Below are 20,595 nucleotides of genomic sequence, written 5' to 3' on the forward strand. Positions count from 1 at the left end.
CCACAAGCCTAATCAGTTTTATCCTAAATAGCACCTTGTTTCCAGCTGAGCATAGATATGTTATATGCTAATGAATGATGCTACTAACTCCCATATAATAAAATCCCGCTCAGAACCTTACCAAAAAGAGCTGAATGTATGAATCGCAATGAAATTGTGTTGACTACTCCTTGACCTAAAAAGGCAAGCATGAACTGAAAATGTGGTAGACATTTAGTTAATAAAAAATAGCTTAGGAATCTATACTTATTTTTGCTTTATATAAGCTGCTTGATTTCTCTGCAGTTGGTGTGGTTTGTTTTGGGCCCCAAGTATTCAATGAGAGTAGAAATCATATAACTTCAGGCCTTTACCTTATCAAACTCAGACATTGGTGGAAATGAGGAGGCCTATTACATTAAAAGCAACTCTGCTGCCTTCATCAAAACCCATAGAATCAGACCAATACTGAATATATTTTTAAAGAATATCCCAATTTTGTTTTGAACAAATCTTTTTTACTTTGAAGCCTATTAGAGGAGCTGTCCAAACCATTTAGAGTTTTAGACGTGCTAGGATTATTCCATGCCCTTATGTATAAGCTTAGGGGAAAACACCTTCTCGATAAATTAATCTCTGATTGAGATGGGAATACCAAAATATGCCACTTAGAAACAGATAATTACAACAAATGAGGGAAAGTTTAAAATTAAAATTTCATATCCTTCTTAAATAGGAATTCATTATTTCCTCTGGAATTCTTCAGGATAAATAAGCAAATTCTTTAAAAATACATGTTCCCTGAAACTCATATTTTTTTCTTCTTGCAGATGAGAGTCTTCTCAGACAGAGAAAACTTGATCCATCTGGACTTTATAATTATGTTTTCTTTCTTAACTCCCTTCCTACCATCTTATCATTGTGTTCAAGTGAGGGAAATCTTAATGTAAAGCAAGTTATAATTCCCAAAGGCTCAGGTTTTGTCTCTTCCAATCCTGGTTTTGAAGAAAGTTTTCCATGTAGCCTTGCAAATTGAGGTGTCCAAATGAAGGCGATCTTGAATCATTTAGGTGGAGCAAGAAGTAGTTAGCATGGAGTTCTCAGTGTTGTGGACGCCATTCTAAAGGTTTCTCCAAACAAAGGAGGCTAGACGAAGAGGATTGTTGAGTTCCTGCACAACTGGTGTCTATCAAGAGTAATAACCACCCCTATCACACATAAACCATTGTGGCCTAATTGGCTTCCTTATTATCAGAATACCACACTGAATTTCTGCTTACCTTTCATCCCCATTTTTTCCTTTTCCCCATTAACCTGATCTCCATTCTTTCAAGCCAACTTAAACCCAGCAAATACCTTGAAGGTTCTTTAAACTATCTGGTCTAGAAATCCCTTCTTGCTTTATCACTTAACATATGTAGCTATTAAGGGGTGCTAAGTTTAATAATACTCATATCATTTACATTTTATGACAGTAATGTTTGCTCCTCAAAAGTAGACTGTAAAACCTCTTAAGCCAAGGTCCTAATTCTAATGTGTTTTTCCAGTTTTAAAAAATGAGGATGTGATTCTTCCTTTTTCTGGTATATAATTCCACCAGTTTCTGTAAGTTGTGCACTCCATTGTATATATGTACCACAGTTTATTTACTGACTCCCAGGTTGAAGGATCTTTGAGTGATTTAGTTTTGGTGACTGTGAATATGATAACTAAAAAAAATTTAAGTAAAGATTTTTGAATGAATACAGGTTTTTATTTAATTTTGGTAACTACCTAGGCATAGGACTGTTGGGTCCCACAGTACATGTGTGTGTAATGGCTACCGTATTTTCCCATGGACCCTGTAAATTGATACGCTGCCTTATGGAACTGAGATATGTGGGCTCTCTTCCCTTCAGCACTCAATAAAAATGTGTCAGACCAGTACCAAGTACACAGCCTCAGCAAGACTAAATTTCTCCCCTGATGTAACTCAGAAAATTTCACTTTGAAGGTCACCATTGCCTCTGATTCCTAACAGCTTTCAAGCTGTCCTCTTCCATCACCCTACAACCCCACCAACAACTCAGATACAAAATCTGCAAGATCTTTCAATTATTCATATAGTGCGTGGTCACCTAAAAATACAACTATTAAAAACTTCACTGAAAATTCATAGTAACATAAGTTGTTTGGGTGAGTGTTATATTTCACACCCCACAGAAAGTAACTTTAAAAATTCCATCTTAAACATCTTGAGCCTTTCTTGGAATCCTGACTCAGACACTCCCCATTCTGGCTTATTTTTACTCTTTGCCTTTTAGGAGCTAGTCCTGCTGACCTCTCTCCAATTCCAAAGGGGCTTTATTCTCTATAGATGCAGGGCCACTCAGCACTTTCTCACTGCTACACCCATTAGTACCTATATACATTCATATAAAGTCCTCAGTAAAACAAATGCTGCATAGAAAAGTTAAGGTGATTGTCCCTAATTAAAAAGAACCATGATAGTTTCCTATTCAGAATGCTATTTTCATTTCATTTTTTTTATTGTTTCTATTCTCATTCATTTTCAGTACCAGCTGAAAATTCAGTATACTAGTTAGTATTGTATAACAAACCACTCCAAAATTTAGAAGTTTAAAGAAATATGTATTTTCTATAACTCATGAGATTTCTCAGGTCCAGGACAATTTTGATGTCAGCTCATTTTACTCATCTCTACCGTCACCAGTTGTTGGTTAGATGGCTCTGCTGACCTAGGCTGGCCTTTCTCACATCCTTGACTGTAGAATGTTTGAATGGGTTCTTGACTAAGGCCACCAAGTTTTCATCCATGTTGTCTCCCATTCACTAAACAGTCTTTTTGTTTTCAAGGCAGGGATAGGAGTCCAAGAGAAAGTGTGGACGCTTTCATTTCTACAACCTTCCACTTGCCAAGCAAATCCTAAGGCCAGTCTGCATGCCAGAGTGGGCAAATAGGCCCCACTTGTCAAAGAGAATTGCTATAAAATCACAACATATCAAGATGCACATATGAAAGGTGAAGAATTAAGGCCATTTTTAAACCAACATACCATACTTAAATAATGAGAACATTCTATTAATTAGAAGATCTAATTTTCCTATAATTTTAAATAAGTAAAATCTTCATTCTATTCAGCTCATGAATAAAAGATAAACCATACTTCATTAAATAATGTTGGATTTTCTCTAATGAAAAGCTAAAATAACATTATTACTTCTTTCAATTTAATAAGCTAAACATAACCTAAAGCTAAAACAATACCATTATGGTTTCCTGTTGCCAATGGCTTCAGGGATTTAGAGAATGGCTTTTTTATAACAAACATTTTGAAATTATAGGGTAAAATAATTCCAGAATTCCCTAGTAATTCTTTTGGGTTAAACATTCAGGTCATTTATCATTGCATGATTATATTCCTCCCTCTTGATTTTCAGTCTTGAACATTAGCTATTGTCTTCCTAACATGGAAAACAATAACTCCTGCCGCACCTTCCCCACCAACTCAAGATGTACCTTCCCCACCTCTCTAGTCTCTTAAAATAATTATATACCGATTTGGGTTAGAAAATATTCAATTAATATTCCTTGAATGCTTTCCATAGGTGTCTGCAATTCACTATAGTGGTTATCCGCCCACGTCGCTGGGAGCCTGTTCGCCTCCTCTGACCAGAGTCTGCGAATTTGCCTCTCCGAGCCCTTCCGCACCTCCCCAGCCCCAGCTTTCTATCTTTTGAAAACACTAAGAATAATCCCCTGTCATGCCTGGATCAGGGACTGTACCCAGATTGCCCTTAGTCCCCATAATCACGAAGCGCACATCTACAAGAACGGGAGCCCGTGGGAGAAAGCTCTGCACTCAAGGAGCACAATGGACACATCTGGACACATCTCAGGCATTGACTGGGCTCCCAAGAGCGACCGCACGGTCACCTGCAGGGCAGGTGGAGCCAGGAGGACCGCGTCTGGAAGCCAACCCTGCTGATCCTGCAGATTAACCGCGCAGCGACTTTTGTGAAATGGTCGCTCCTAGAGAACAAATTTGCTGTGGGAAGTGGGGCGCGACTCATTTCTGTTGTTACTGAAAAATGACTGATGGGCAATCAAACACATTAAAAAGCCAGTACACTCCACCGTTCTCAGCCTGGATTGGCATCCAAAGTTTTGCTGGCAGCAGGATCTTGCGACTTCAAATGCAGAGAGTTTTCTGCCTACATCAAAGAAGTGGATGAAAAGGTAACCAATATACCCTGAGGCAGCAAGATGCCTTTTGGCCAGCTGAAGTTAGAGTTTGGTGGCAGTGGCACTGGTGGCTGGGTCCACGGGGTCAGCTGCTCTGCCATTCAAAGCCGCCTGGCCTGGGTCAGCCATGCCAGCATCGTATCCGTTACTGATCCCGCAAAAAGCGTGCACGTCTCCACTCTGAAAACCGAGTGCTACTCGTCAGCGTGGTGTTTGTCTCAGAGGATAGCGCTGTGGCTGCCTGCTGCTCTTTACCTACGATGACCGCTGCTGCCTGACCTTTGTCTCCAAGCTGGACACTCCGAACAGAGCATCCAGCGCAACAAGTCCCGCAACATGGACCAGAGGGCCACGACCGAGGCCCGCAACACGGCCCTGGGGCCGCAGAACAGCATCATTCAAGTGTCCATTTATGAAATGCACAAGCAAGAGTGTCGAAAACTGTGCTCAACTGGCATCGATGGGGCCGTGACAATTTGGGATTTCAAGACCTTAGCGTCTTCTCTCCAGGGCCGCCGCCACCCAGCAGGACAAACTGTGCCTGCCTGCGGCTCTGCCATCTGCATGATGGTGAGGATAGCCGCCCCCGGGAAACACGCAGCACACGCGCTGCGCAGGTGCCGTGTGTTTGTTTGACTGTAATTGGGCAAAGCATTGGTTTTTTAAAAGCAGCAATTTTTCTTTTTCTTTTTTGGCGATTTCATTCCATTCTTGACCAAAGCTTCTCCTTAAGTGGTTTATTATGAAAAACCTCCTCTTTAAGTGTTCAGATGCATCTGCTGGCTCACCCCACAATTAGCCACGATGGCCGGAACTGCGCCAATCCAAAGCCAGGAGCCAGAAGCTTCCTCTGGGTCTCCCATATGGGTGCAGGGGCCCAAGGACTTCGGCCATCTTCTACTGCTTTCCCAGGCCACAGCAGAGAGCTGGATCAGAAGAGGAGCAACCGGGACTAGAACCGGTACCCATATGGGATGCCGGTGCTTCAGGCCAGGGCTTCAACCCACTGTGCCACAGCGCCGGCCCCCATTTCTTCTTCTTTATGTTAGCGTGTCTCTTCCTTCAACACTGTGTTATTCTTTCTTGGTTTATTTATTCACTGTGATGTTCACAACCTCCGGTAGCTTTCTGAGGAAAGATTTTGGAGGTTTAGTGCACCTGAAAGTATTCTACCCTCACATTAAGAGACACATTGCTAAGGTATAGAAATCTAGCATGGCCTTTGGAACTGCGGATCATTCTCTATTGTCTTATCTTCCAGTCACCGATAGCTTCCAGTGCTGGTCATGAGAAATCCAAGGCCATTCACAACTTTTATTTTTTAAATTATGCTGATTTTTTTCCTTTGGAGCTAGCAATAACTTCTCTTTATCCCACTCCTTTGACAATTCTAAACCTTTGACACTGGAATATTCTCACTCATTGTGGTTGGCACTTGCTATGCTGTATCAATCTAGAAATTTGTCTTTCCATTTTGGGAAATTTCTTGAATTATTATATTCTCCTATCTAATTATTTGATATCTCTTCTGATATTTTTACTTATTTTTTTTTTTTTTTTGACAGGCAGAGTGGACAGTGAGAGAGAGAGACAGAGAGAGAAAGGTCTTCCTTTTGCCGTTGGTTCACCCTCCAATGGCCGCCGCTGCAGCCGGCGCACCGTGCTGATCCGATGGCAGGAGCCAGGATCCAGGTGCTTTTCCTGGTCTCCCATGGGGTGCAGGGCCCAAGCACCTGGGCCATCCTCCACTGCACTCCCTGGCCATAGCAGAGAGCTGGCCTGGAAGAGGGGCAACCGGGACAGAATCCGGCGCCCCGACCGGGACTAGAACCCGGTGTGCCGGCGCCGCAAGGTGGAGGATTAGCCTATTGAGCCACGGCGCCGGCTCTATTTTTACTTATTTTAGAATTTAGATTTTCTAGACTGATAACCTACTTTTCAGTTTCTTGGTTTTTTTTTCTCCTTCCTATCTTTTTATGTTATTCCTTTTGTGGAAATATTCTCAACTTTATTAACCAATACTTTCCAATATTATAATATTCCAATACTTTATTTCCAGTATTTTATTTCCAATGTCTGTTCCTGCCTTTCACATTCTAAGATATCTTTTTATTATTTAACTATTTCTTTTTATAATATCCTGTTCTTTTGTTCATAAACACAATATAGCCCTTTAAGACTCTGAGGATGTTAATGTATTTTCAAATCTCTTTTCCTTGCATAATGTGTTTCGACTAAGGGCCAGTGTTGTGGCACAGTGGGTTAAGCCTCCTTGTTGGAGTGCTGGTGGCAGTCCTCATTGATCTGTTTATGATCCAGCATCCTGCTAATGTGCCAGGAAAGACAGCAGAGGATGGCCCGGGTGCTTGTGTCCCTGTCAACCATGTGGGAGATGTGGATGGACTTCTGGGCTCCTGGCTTGAGCCTGGCCCACCCATGCCATTTGTGAAGTGAACTAGCAGATGGAATATCTCTCTCTGTTTCTCCCTCTCTGTCACTCTGCCTTTCAGATAAATAAATTAAATGCTTACAACTATGATTCCTCTAAGTAGTTTTTTTTTTTTAAGTACACTTTTGGTCTTAATATTTCATGCTAATGCATTTAATCAATGTCTAATGAATCTTGGCTGTCTGCTTGTCTTTCTTTAATCCTGGGACTCTGAAAAGCTGATTGGATGCTGTAGTCTATTGGGTAGTCCTTGTTGACCTGGATTTGCTGTAGAGTTGTCCTAGGGAGTTCTGTGGGAAAATCTTTAATGTCAGAGTTCTTAGCTTTCTTCTTTGGCTGGTCGAATTCCCCGGAGGAAGAATTTTCTTTCTTACCTGTAGGACGCAGACCTTGTTGCCATTTATCAGGGAACTAAATGAGAGCAGTGGGCTGGGGTGCAGATGGGGCGGGGCGAGTCTCAGAACTAAATACAGTGCTGCCTTAAGCTAGGAGGATGTCCAAACATCACCATTTCCCCAGGACTGAGGTGTTTCCTGGGGATGCCAGACCTTGAGTGCTAAAACAAGGCTAATCGTAGGCAAACCATCACATTGGTCACATTAGCCTGTGCAGTGATAGTTTAAGGACCCTGCCCTGGTCCTTCTACACAGCCCAGGGGACTTGTCCTGTATTTCTAGGCCATGCTTCAGAATCCCTGTCCAAATGGCCTCCAACCTGTTTCCAAGGATATATGGGATCCTACCCACAGTGGATTTGCCAGTGTATGCACCCAGGAAATTAAGAGGTTGACACAGAGTGGCAATTTCAAATTTGATAGGGCTGGGCTTGGAGACCAGAGTATACAGATGCTGTGTAAGGCCTTGAAAGTGAGGGAAGGAATCAAGAAGGTGAAGGCAGGGAAGGGTAGCCAGCACCATGGCTCCATGGGTCCTCTCACTTTGAGCTCTGAAAATGCCAGACACAGGGCTGAACCTCTGTTTTCACATTGCCTAGAGCCCTCCAGACAAGAGACCTTCTGAAATCTTACCGGAATGCAGAAGAGAAATTTCCCAGCTTTACAAGATGAATAGTAGAACCTCAGGCTCAAACCTCCTGCAGTCAATCCCCTGCTTCAGCCCCACTGGCATCCTCACTTCCAGAAGTGCCCAACACTGCCAGGTTCTGAACCTACTGGAGGTCAGGGAGCTGTTAATTGGATTGCTTTTCATCCTCATTTTGGCATTATAGCTTTTCAAAAATATATATTTATTTCATTTTATTTTACAGAAAGAGAGAGAGGCTGAGACAGAGAAATGTCTTCCATCCTTTGAGTCAAGCCCTAAAGCCTGAAACAGACATAGATAGGATTCAATCCAAGTCTCCCGTGTGAGTGGCAGGAACCTTACTATTTGAGCAATCACCACTACCTCCTAGGGTGCACATTGGCAGTAGCTAGAAGAAGAAGCAGAGCTAGGACCCAAATGCAGGGCTCTGATATGAAATGAGGACATCTTATGATGCATCCGAACTGCTGTGCCAAATGCCTATACATAGCCTTATAGTTTAACTTTATTTTGTTTGCCAAGTCAGGTTCCTTTCCTTCATTCACTTCCCAGAGTCCATCATCTTGCGATGTAGCTGCTTTTTCTGCCATTTGTATTAATAGGTCTTCCTCTTCTTCTTTTTAAAATTGCTATGCTGTTATGTGATGGGGTTTACAGAAAGAAAGAAAATGACTGTGTTCAATCATCCATCTATACTAAGAAGCTTAAATGTCAGAATATTTCTAGTAAAGAAATAAACATGAAAAAAGAATAAATTGGGGGGAAGGGTGTAGGTGAGAAAATGGGAGAGAAAAACAGTAAGTCCCCATTTGATCCCCTAATGAAATGATATCCTGTGAAATTGCATGAGATAACATTTACCAGTTTGCTACCCAATGCATTCTATCACTCAATCATGCAGCTGCTCTGGAGTGGACTGGGGGAATTAAATTTCATTCCAAGATACCATTTCCAACCTCTCCTGGTGATAAGCTAGGGCAACTGTCTTACTTTATATATAGATGGAGGGCAAGAACTACTGCAAGCTCTCAAGTGGTAAGACGCACAATTATAAAGGGGACAGTCAGCCAGATGAAGAGCATGGGATGAGGTCCAGAAGGGTCCCAAGTCCAGGAGCCTTTGTCCCTGTGGAGTTGGGATACGTCACCCTCCCAGTATGTGATGCATTCATCAACCTGAAAGCTCTCCGAACCCTTTCATTTAGGGTTTCTGTGGAGGCACCATTACACCTGCATAATTGATTAAATCCCTGGCCCTTGGAGATTAACTCAATCTCCAGCATCCTCCACCCCTTCCTATAAGGTCAAGAGTGAGGCTGAAAGTGTCAGCTCTCTAATCACATTGTTGGTCCCCATAGAGCCACCTTTTTAGACTAAAAGCTGCTTCTGTCACCAGGAAATTGCAAGGAATTTAGTTAGGAGGTCTATGTCAGGAACCAAAGGCAGAGACCAAATGTATATTTCTTATTATGTTACAATAATTATTTGACATTTTCCATTTTAGAAATACAAGTTATTTAGCATGATTTTAAATATAGGAAAAGAACACATATGTGGCCATCATCTAGACTTCACAATTGTTAATATTGGGTTGCCCTTGCTTTCAGAAATAAGTATAACATTTCATAGTTGCTTTCAACCAGAAATCCTGTAGGGCTTCTTCCCAACCCTTTTCCAGAGGTAACACAGGTCAATGGCTGCTTTCTTGCCACTCTTTTACATCTTGAACAATAACTGGAATAGAATGTATTGTATAATATTCACATAAATAGCATTACAGCTTATCTTGCCTCTTTTTACTTTAAGTTACAGTTTGAGGAGAAAATCATTATTTTAAGAGTTATATATTTATCCACATACACCTAATAGTCATGCCTTCGATTTTTGTATAGTATTTCACCATATAAATATGCCATATTTTGTTTGTTTTCTCATTAATGGGTATTTAGGTTGCTTTAATTTTGTGTTAATATAAAAATGTTTCAACAAACATCCTCAGAACATCTGTTTATGCATGTATGCAATCATGGATCTACTGTGGAACCCCAGAAGTGGAATTGTTGAGTCAAATGTTAAGCATGCTCTCAATTTTTGTTTTGCCAAATTGCTCTCTAAAATGAGTGTTCCATTTGACAGTCTCAGGCTAATGCTTGAAATTCCCATTTTTTAAAATACTTTGCCAAGACCTTGTTATAACAGATTGTTTTCCCCTATGAACTGGATGACTGGATGAAAATAATTCTCTCTCTCTCTCTCTCTCTCTCTCTCTCTCTCTCTCCCTATTTCCCTGAAAGATAAGTTTATTTTCAATAGTTGATTGGCTATTTGAGTTTTCTGTTTTTTCTTAACCAATAGCATGTTTGCTCCTTCCCTCATTCAGCCAATGTTGATTGATCATGTGTTACGGTGAGACCCTCTCCTAGGCTCTCTGGTGCAGTAGTGCACAAGACACAAACCTCAACTCCCTTGGAGTCCTCTGAGAGAACTGGTGGAGGCAAGAAAGAAACAATTGCAAGAACAAAGGAATTTCAGGTAGCACCCATCAGAGTTTCAAACAGTGATGAAAATAAACACATGTGACAGTAACAGAGAGGGAGCAGTCAATTACAGTGGGAGGTCAATCAAGGAGAATCTCCATGAGGAGGATGCATCAAGTGGAGATTAAAATGATAGGAGCCAGTCAAGTACCCATGCATACACAAACAGTGGGTGGTGGGGATTTTGGCTGAAACAGCAGCAAATGAAAATATCCTGAGAACACAAGTGTGATGTGTTTCAAGGACAGAATGAAAGCCTAGGTGGTTGCATCCCAGTAAGGGAAGAGTTGTTAGCTGAGAGCCAAGATAATGCAATTGAGACTTAGTTCAGACTAAGACTTTGGTAGTAATCTGATTTACTTGTTTTAAATGCCCCTCTACATGCTCAATAGGACATTAACTGGGCAGCAGAAATAAGGAAGACAGCTAACAGGTCATTTGAACAACCCAGGTTGGAGACGAGAGAGGCTTGTGCTGGATTGTGACATAAGAAGAAATGGTTAGATTTAGGATATACCTTGGCGAAAGAGGTGACAGTGCTCTGTGATCAGTTGGAATGAGTGGAAGTTGAGAAACATAGAATAATCAAAAGTGATACCTTTGAGTTTGAACAATTGGATAGGTAGGAGAACCCTTTACTCAGATGGCCAAAACCCAAAGGAAGTGAGAGTGAGTGGAAATAGTAATGAACACAAAAATCTATTGAACGTCTGAGTGTTTTGATATTGATGTCAGCGTCAGGATAGAAACAGCCCTGGAGACTTTCTCGATTCTATTAATCAATGGGTTATCTCAGAAGAAGGTATACAAGGGATCTTCAAAAAGTTCATGAAAAATATTATGAAAAAATGTGGATTTCAATAATTTTTTGTATCCAAATAAACTTATCTTTTAATTCCATGAACTCTTGGAAGTACCCTCATAGATCAAGGGTTAGCAACTACCTGAATACTCTACTGGGCTTCCTTGACTCACCTTCACCAGGCACAGACTTCTCTCCTCTTGCTCACTTCTGTGTGGCATAGAATCCGTCCCTGATAAATCAGAACCACGAGGCTGCACAAATGCCTCAGCTAACATACACTGAGAGTGCTCAGCGGCCTATGCATGTGATCTCATTTATTCCAAACCAGCAATTCAGTGGGATCAGGGCATGGCATGTATCACACGAAGATGACTTGTCCCCTCACACAATGAGTTTCTCCCACTTTGCAGATGAGGAGCTGAAAATCTGACAGCTTCAGTAACTTCTTCAGTTTAAAAGGCAGAGGTTGAATTTAGACTCAGCTCTGTGTCCTCACTATAGAAGAGAAAAATTAACCTATGGAGGCACTTAAGAAAGTACACGTTATAGAAAAAAACTATGCATAGGTTTCAAAAAACATAGTGCACCTAAATAAACTCAGGTTTGAATCCTCTCCCATGAACTTTTTAAAGTGCTTTCAAACTGATTCCTGTCTCAGGCCCAAGAACAAAGTTGGGAGCATTCAGGTGACATTGTCTCAGTGCAGTCGGTCTGCTCATTGCAACACTCTGTGAAAGATGAAGATGGAGGGTTATAAGGAAAAAACTGTCCAAATGGGCTAGTACTGATATCTCCTGGTGGTGGGGGAGAAAGACAGAGAGAGAGAGAGAGAGAGAGAGAGAATATCAGGCACACTGTAGCTAGTGAAGAAAAACACAGGCTCTTTGCAGCCATGATTTTGCCCGTTAATTTTCACTGAGCGCATATTTATCACTTAATCCTCTGCCATGAGTTAAGAAATTTCAAAAGTGACTTATAAGTTTTCTTTTCATATCTACCTGAAGATATTTAACAAATGCTTGTTAGATAAAAACATGTATGTGATTGTCTCACCCCCTCATCTAATCTCTCTCTGTCTCTCTCTTTTTCATAAACACAATTACACACACCTACCTTCTCACACCAGTGTCAGTACTTTCATCTTCATCCCCAGTAATCACTTCATTGCAACACAGAAATCATACCTTCTACCATATTTAACCTCTATTGTGGCCAAGCAAATATTCTGAGGTCTACCTTTATTTCCTAAATAGATAACTAGATTACATTATCTTAAAACACCATCAGTGGTGGGCTTTTGGTGTAGCAGTTAAGAGGCTACTTGAGATACCTGCATCCCATATTACAGTGCCTGGCTTCAGTCCTAGTTGCTCTGCTTCCCAAACTGCTTCCTGCTAGTGCACACCCTGGGAGGCAGCAGGTGATGGCTCAAGTAGTTGGGTCCCTGCCACTCATGTGTTGGCAACCTGGTTTGACCTCTTCACTCCCAGCTTCTGTCTGGTCTAGCCCCAGCTGTTGCAGGCATTCGGAGGAGTGAACTAGCACTTAGAAGGTCTCTCTCTCAAAGGGCTCTCTCTCTCCTCTTTATAAACTAACTAAACATAAAAATCAAACTCCTCACCACTATTTCCTTTACTTATGAATTATCAATTGCAAATTCCCATTCAATTATAACGTGTCTTCTATTTGATTCAGAGTTCTGGCATTAAGCAGCACTCTGTTAACAGACAATTTAGTGGCAGACATCAAATGAAGAGACTGTTTACAGGGGTGTGGGCAGAATTAAAGAAACCAACAAGAAAAGATGAGGCATTTCGGACTAGCATTGGAGGGGGACTGCCATCACCCATAAATCTGAGGAGCTGTGCGGCACTGATGTTTTTTCAGGGTTCAGTGAGGGCTGGAGCCACAGAGGATGGACTGTTAGAAGGATACTGCGGTGACTGCTCCTTGCCACTGCCGGAGAATTAGGCAGGCTGCCTGCAGCTTGCCTTGACCAAGGAGGGGAAGTGCGCCACCCGCCACTCAGCCTTCCCCAAACCCGGGGGACAATCAGGTGCGGTGTGGAGCCCAGTCGAAGCAGGGTCTCACTTTATTGTAAAAGGGAGGTGTGTATATAGCTGAGGTACAGAGCAGAGGGTACAGAGCGGATGAGCGGATGCGGGCAAGGGGAGGGGTGATGTGATGCCAAAGGGTCTTAGCCACTCCTATTATACCACCTTAAGGATCCTTAGGCAGAAGCGCCCTGGGGCTGGGGTGTTTGCCACCAGGTATTTGAAAAACCCACCAGGGTTTTCAAATTCGAGGCAGGCTCAGGAAGATTCCTCTAGACCTCTCCGGATTCAGCTTCCTCCACAGGACACTACAATTATGGGAGGACATAGTCATTTCCAGACCTAGAAAACTAAAGCTGACAAAGAGTGGGGAAAAAATTCCTCTGAACACCTTTGTCATCATATGATCCCCAGCAGGGCTTCCAATTAGCCAAATCCAAAAGGAAGGCAGAGGGCAAGGGAGGCAGATTATGCAATGCAGAGTGACCTGCTTCCTGGGGTGCAGAGCAGAGAAGGTGGAGAATGTTCAGTAAAGACAAAAAAAAAAAAAAAAAAAAAAGGAGGAAAAACAGCCAGCACAAACACCTCCCTTAGTCCTTAGATCTCTAGCATCAGTAGTGGCCTCAGTCCAGCAAAACCCTACCGATTGTGTCTTCATTCACTCATTCTTTCAACAAGGATTCAACAGCCATGTTATTAAATTATGAGACATATAAATAAGCTTAAATAAAGAACAAGCTTTTCACTTATAAGGAATAGATAACTTAGGTACATGAAAAAACATGGGAGCATGACTCATTCTGCTGTGAGTCCTGTATCATAAAATTAAATTTAATAAATATATGTCAGTGTTGTCCCCTATTTTGTATCTGAACTTTACCATGGATCACATTTCGGTCAATGATGAAAACCTACATTTCCGTAATATTTTAGATTTCCATGTGGAACTAATTAATCTTAAAAAGCTTCTGTTGAGGGCTGGCGCTGTGGCACAACAGGTTAACGCCCTGGCCTGGAGTGCTGGCATCCCATATGGAGGCCGGTTTGAGACCCGGCTGCTCCTCTTCCAACCCAGCTCTTTGCTATGGCCTGGGAAAAACAGTAGAAGATGGCCCAAGTCCTTGGGACCCTGCACCCACGTGGGAGACCTGGAAGAAGTTCCTGGCTCCTGGCTTTGGATTGGCGCAGCTCCGGCCATTGCGGCCATCTGGGGAGTGAACCAGCAGAGAGGAAGACCTCTCTATCTCTGCCTCTCCTCTCTGTGTAACTCTGACTTTCAAATAAATAAATAAATCTTTAAAAAAAGAATTAAAAAAGAATAAAAAAAGCTCTGTTAACAAGTAGGATTGCAGGTTCTTGAGGGTAAACTTCTTTCTGGAACTTGACAATCCCTTATTAGTGTGTGTATGTGTAAGTGTACACACACAAATACTGAGAGGCAGAGAGACAGAGAGACAGAGAGAAAGAGAAGGAGAAAAGTAAACAGATTCCATCATAATAACTCCCCCTTCAAATTTGTGTAATTAGTGGGCCTGGGCTGGGCAGGACTAAACTAAAGTTTGGAGTTAGAAGCTCAGTCCAGGTCTTCTATGTGGGTGGCAGGAACATTTACATATGCCATCATTACTGCCTCCCAGGGTCTGCAATAGCAGAAACTTGAAAGAGCTGAAGCTAGGAATCAAACTTAAGAACTCTGGTATAGGATTTGGGTGTCTTAACTATTAGGGCAAACATCCCTAGACTATATTCTAAAAACTCTATCATTGTGTTGAGCTGGAAGACCAGAAACAAAGTCCCCAATGCTACTTAAGCTTAGCCCTCCACAGAAAAAATAACTTCATTAAGTTCTGGCTTAATACTTTGGGTTTCCTTTAAGTTCAGTAGGAGGAAAAGCTACTGGAAGCATGTTGTTGCTTATTTGACAAAACTTTTACAGATGACATCTGTGATGTTCCTTATATCAGCAGTCATATAAATTCATAGAAGAGTTTCTCTTAAAATGAAATCCTTGGTCTTGTTTCCCTATTAGCCATGACTGCTAGAGCAATAATATTAATGGAAGTTTCTACAACATTGCTACCATAAAATGGATTCTCCCTTCATTTTAATATTTACTTATAATAATCTATTTTGTGTGTTTGAAAACCATGTCACTTCAAATTCTTTTAGGAAGAAAGTGGAATACAAACTCAGAGTTATTATTCATCACTAGATTGATATTAAGCCAAATAACAATGCAGTAATCAAATAACCATATAATACAAAAGTGTGTATAAGCATGGGTTCATATGTATATGTATAGAAGATAACTATGTATGCTTGAGTATATGTAGGTAGGCTATATGTCGCTCCCCCTTTTCATGGAGGAACGACACAAAACCCTGCCTAGGCTTCATATCCGACTCACGGCACCATTATGTCGCTCCCCCTCTTCATGGAGGAACGACACTAAACCCTGCCTAGGCTTCACATCCGAGTCACGGCACCATTATGTCGCTCCCCATCTTCGTGGAGGAACGACACAGGACCCTGCGCTGTTCTTTTGTCTGCTCGGCCCTCCCCGGGTTTGCTGCTGGTTCTTCCTGGGTTGGCTACCGACCCTTCCACCTCTGTGGAAGGGCGGTTCCCCCTAGCCACTTTCCCCACTTCCGCGGGGGAGCGGCACACCGCCGGCCGGCTCTCTCGGGGGCTGCACAGGTGTTATTCAGATAGATGTTCCCCTTAGATGTTCCTGGTGCATGTTGTCTCTCTCCTCCTTTATAGTCCTCTTCCACCAATCCCAACTCTGCTACCCACACGCCGAGTACGCTGCTCTCCTCCAATCAGGAGCAGGTCCTGCTGCTTATTGGTTGAACTGGAGGCAGCTGTGTAGAAGCTGTTTTTACTCCTCTCCCAGCGCCATATTGTGGGAGAGCAGATGCATAGAATAAGTCTTAATTCCAGTAACTTAGTCTAGTCCGAGTTGCTCCCAGTTGCTCCCCACAGCTATATATATACATATATATATATCTGTACCTGTATCAATACATATTCAAACAATATATCACAAAGAAAAAAGGCTGAAGTGAGTGAAAAAGATAATTCTTAAAGTGAGTTGCAGTAGAAAACTCAGAAAGTATCAATGAAAGAAGTTAAGGCTTCATTCATTAATTTATCATTTTCACAAACATGGTTTAAATTCTTTGGGTTAGATGACTCAAACTTGCATTAGGCAATACCTCTCTCCTAAGTAGCTTTCAATCCAGTGGGGCATATTCCGTCCATATGATGGACAGATAAGAAAATTTCTGATAGGAATTTGTTATAAGGGGATCCCCTAGATTCTAACGAGAGTCCAGAGTAGGTGGAATTTAGAAAGGCAGAATTTAGAAAGGCAGAAGGCCATATTATGCAAGAGGTGCCATCAGAACACTTGTGTAGACCAGGAGACTGAGTGGTAGCATTGAAGAACAAGCATGCTCATCTAACTAGAAGAAAGTGTTCATAGAAAGCTCTGACTCCAATAAGAAATACATACATAGTATTAAAGTAATTTCTCTGAGCTATTTCCTTTTTGTCATTTTTCTGTCAATTTTCACTTATATTTCCTAGATTTACATGTTTCTCAAAAGTAATTCCTAGAATAACCACATAGTAGATTGACTGCAATATGTCCCAAATTTTCCACCTCTTCCTGAACGTATGCAGTGTGAATATATGTAGCTTACTATGGTCGAAATGTCTGTTTGCCCCCAAAATTCATGTTGTAATTCTGCCCCATAAGGTGACGGTATCAGCAGGTGGGACCTTTCAGGAGGTGATCAGGTCATGAAGGTAGAGCTTTCATAAATGGGACTAGTATCCTTATAAAAAGAGGTTTGAGGGAGTTTAGTGGCCCTTTCCACCATGCAAGAACAGAGCGAACAGATGCCATATATGAGTCAGAAAACAGGCCTCCAGCAGACATTACCTCGGTTGGACTTCCCAGTCTTCAGAACTATGAAAGACAAATTTCCATAGTTTATAACCCATCCAATCTGTGCCATTTTACTATAGCACCCAAACACATGAAGACACAGCGTATCTTTCAGGAGGTGGGATCTGCTGCTCCAGCCCTTGACTAGTTTGGACATTATGGGAGGAAGTCATGGCATGCCAGGTCCAAGCTTTTGCCTCAAGAAAATTTACATGTTTTATTTCCTTTAGGAACCCTGCCATTGCCAATAGAAGATTTCCAGGATAGTGTGCTGGTTGATGAGTGGCCATGAAAGGCCAAGATCCTACATGGGTCAATCAACAAACAGCAGCTGACCAATGTGAGTGAGTGAGACATGTCAGACAGATCTCATGTTGGCGGGACCACCCAGGAAACCTGAGGACTCACGAGAAATAACAAATTGTTGATGCTTTTCACTATGAAGTATTGAAGTATTTTATTATGCCGTAATTGCTAACTGAAGTATTTGGGGAAAATAAATTAAGATATTATGGAAACATAATCAAAAATTAGAATAAAATATATTTTTTAAATATTTATTTACTTGAAAGTCAGAGTTACACAGCGAGAGAAGGAGAGGCACAGATAGAGAGAGAGAGAGAGAGGTCTTCCATCTGTTGGTTCATTCCCCAGATGGCCACAATGTTCGGAGCTGTGCTGATCTAAAGCCAGGAGCCAGGAGCCAGGAACCAGGAGCCAGGAGTCAGGATCTTCCTCCGGGTCTCCCACACAGGTGCAGGGGCCCAAGGACTTGGGCCATCAAGAATAAAATATTCTTTCATAAATTCCAAGAGACTTTTAGTCTTTACTGTTAACTGGCTAGTACCCTTGGGCAATATATGGAAGCTTCTTTAGACTTTGGTTTTTATATATGTGGTTTCGATAACATAAGGGCATTTCTGTCTAAGGATGAGAGAGTAAAAGCATTTTTAGTTCAATCAACCCCCCCAAAGAAAAATCAGAGAAAGAAGAAAGATAGAGGGGGGAAATGCTCAATTCACCAAGAAAACAACATGCCCATCAGAGCTGGAAACACACCCACAGAAAAGTTTGTACACAAACATCATGACATTATTCGCAAGACAGAAGTAGAAACAACTCAAATGTCCATCAAACGATGAATGGAATAGATAAAATGTGACATGCCTATAAAAATACAGTATTATGTGGCAATAACAAAAACTGATACATGCTAAAATGTGGATAATCCTTGAAAACATTATACTAAGTGAAAGAAGTTGGATATGAGACCATATAATATGGTTCTATTTATATGAAATTATATGAAGTAAATACCCAAATAGTAGGTTAGAAGTTGCCGGGGCCTGGATGGGTAAGGAATAGGAAGCGGTTGCTAACAGACAAAAGTTCATTTTGGGGGTAATAAAAGTGTTCTAGAATTGGATAATGGTGACTGATGGTTATAAAATTGTCATGAATATTTTTAAAATCCAATGAATTGTATATTTTAAGTAAATACAGTATATGAATTAGATCTCAATTTATTTAAATGTTAAAAAAAGAGAAAGAGGTTACATCCTCAAATTATAGGAATATATTTGCCCAAGGGGCCAACACTGTGACTTAGTAGGTAAAGCTGCTGCCTGCAGTGCTGGCATCTCATATGGGCGCCAGTTCAAGACCCAGCTGCTATACATTTTTTTTAAAGATTTTATTTAATTATTTGACAGGTAGAGTTACAGACAGTGAAAGGGAGAGACAGAGGGAAACTGGTTTACTCCCCAAATGGCCTCAATAGCCGGAACTGGGCCAATCCAAAGCCAGGAGCCTGGAGCCTCCTCTAGTCTCCCACGTACATGCAGAGGCCCAAGCACTTGGGCCATCTTCTACTGCTTTCCCAGGACATCAGCAGAGAGCTAGATCAGACGAGGAGCAGCTGGGACTAGAACCGACGCCCATATGGGATGCCAGCGCCGTAGGCGGAGGATTAACCTACTACACCACAGCACTGGCCCGTGCTGTACTTCTGATTGAGCAAAGGGGGCATTAATAAAAAGACAGAATTCAATGACATTGGAAAATGACATAAGGAGATGAAAAAGCTCATAAAAGATAAAAATCTAAGAGGAATTGACACAGAAGATACGCAAAAGAGATTAAGTATTGGTGGCACTGTGTTGGTATTCTAATTTAACAGTGTAAGGCAATACAAGTTTCTGGTCTTACAGTTCTGGAGATCGAACATCCAGATTGGTTTTCACTGTGCTAATGTGAAGGTGGGGGAAGGGCTGTGTCCTCTGAACGCTGTAGGGGAAAATCATTTTCTGACTTTTCTAGTTTCTAGAGGCTGCCTGTATTGCTTGCAGCCTTTTCCTTTGTCTTCAAAGCCACGGGTGTAGCCTCTCCAAATTTCTCTCTGACTCTGCTTCTATCCATACTTGTCCTCCTCTGCTTTTTAAGAACCCTGTAATTAGAAATGCTAGAGTAATCTGGGATTATTTTAGCCTCTCAAAGTCCTAATTGCTTCTACTAAATCCCTTTTCCATACAAGGTGATGTGTGCACAGGTTCCAGGGATTAGAATGTGGACATCTGTGGGGAGAGAGCATTATTCTCCAGTAGACATTAACATGTATCCTGGTGAAATTACAGAGTTTCAAGGATTAAAAAAAGTCACATGGGAATCACAGATAGGAAAAGTAAGTGACACACAATGGGAAAAAGTTGGTTATCTGATTTTGCCAGAAATAATCAACACCAAAAGATTAGAGGGATATTTACCAGTCCGTGAGAAGAAAGAATTGTGGTTCAAGAATTTTACACTCCCCAAATTGTCCTTCAAGTGCAAAGACAAAATGGACCTTTCAAGTGTATAAGCTCTCAAGCCTATGAATTCTCTTTGGAAAAATAGGTTTTGAAGATAAAATCCAAGCAATTTAACACTGAATAATAAAAAATAACTTAAAAATAGTAAAGGTAAATAAGATGATTGATAGTGAAAAGTGAGTGGATTTAAATATGAAGCTAAAATAAAAGTTGCTAAAGTTATGATTGCAAAATAGAATATTACAAATATACAATTAATCAATTCACAAAACTCTAGGGATAAAGAAGGGCATATTATCTATACTAATTTGCTCATTTTGATAGCAAAGAATCAACAGATACTGAATATGTTTGAAAAATTTATCTCATTATTGCAAGTTCTAAAGACATACCAAATACCGTAACACTCTCAAATGTGAAGGTAAATGCTAAATCTTTTATTTCCACAGAGTTCACTACTTATTAAATGACTGCTTCTTTAATTAGAAGTGACCTGGAAAGAACTAACAAACAACAACCAAATGACCACACCTCATATATTTATGGCCCCTGAGGACTGCAAAAACACTTCTGTTTCCCTTAGAGTTTTGAGGCTCATGACACCTCTAGGGAGAGTGCCTGATAACCTCCCTTGGCTCTTGACATGAAGATCACTTGAGCAGACATTTACCCTAGCAGTTAAGACACTGTGTCAGATAAATGCCTCATATCAGAGTGCCTG

General features: G+C 41.3%; 1 pseudogene; it reads left to right on the forward strand.

Moving 5' to 3' along the window:
* The window catches only part of LOC127491107 (actin-related protein 2/3 complex subunit 1A-like), a 91,719-nt pseudogene extending 86,858 nt beyond the window's left edge, over positions 1-4,861 (forward strand).
* The last annotated feature ends 15,734 nt before the right edge of the window (positions 4,862-20,595 follow it).

Source organism: Oryctolagus cuniculus, chromosome 11 (assembly GCF_051225735.1).
Source record: "Oryctolagus cuniculus isolate XC-2025 breed Fujian yellow rabbit chromosome 11, ASM5122573v1, whole genome shotgun sequence".
Lineage (NCBI taxonomy): Eukaryota > Metazoa > Chordata > Mammalia > Lagomorpha > Leporidae > Oryctolagus > Oryctolagus cuniculus.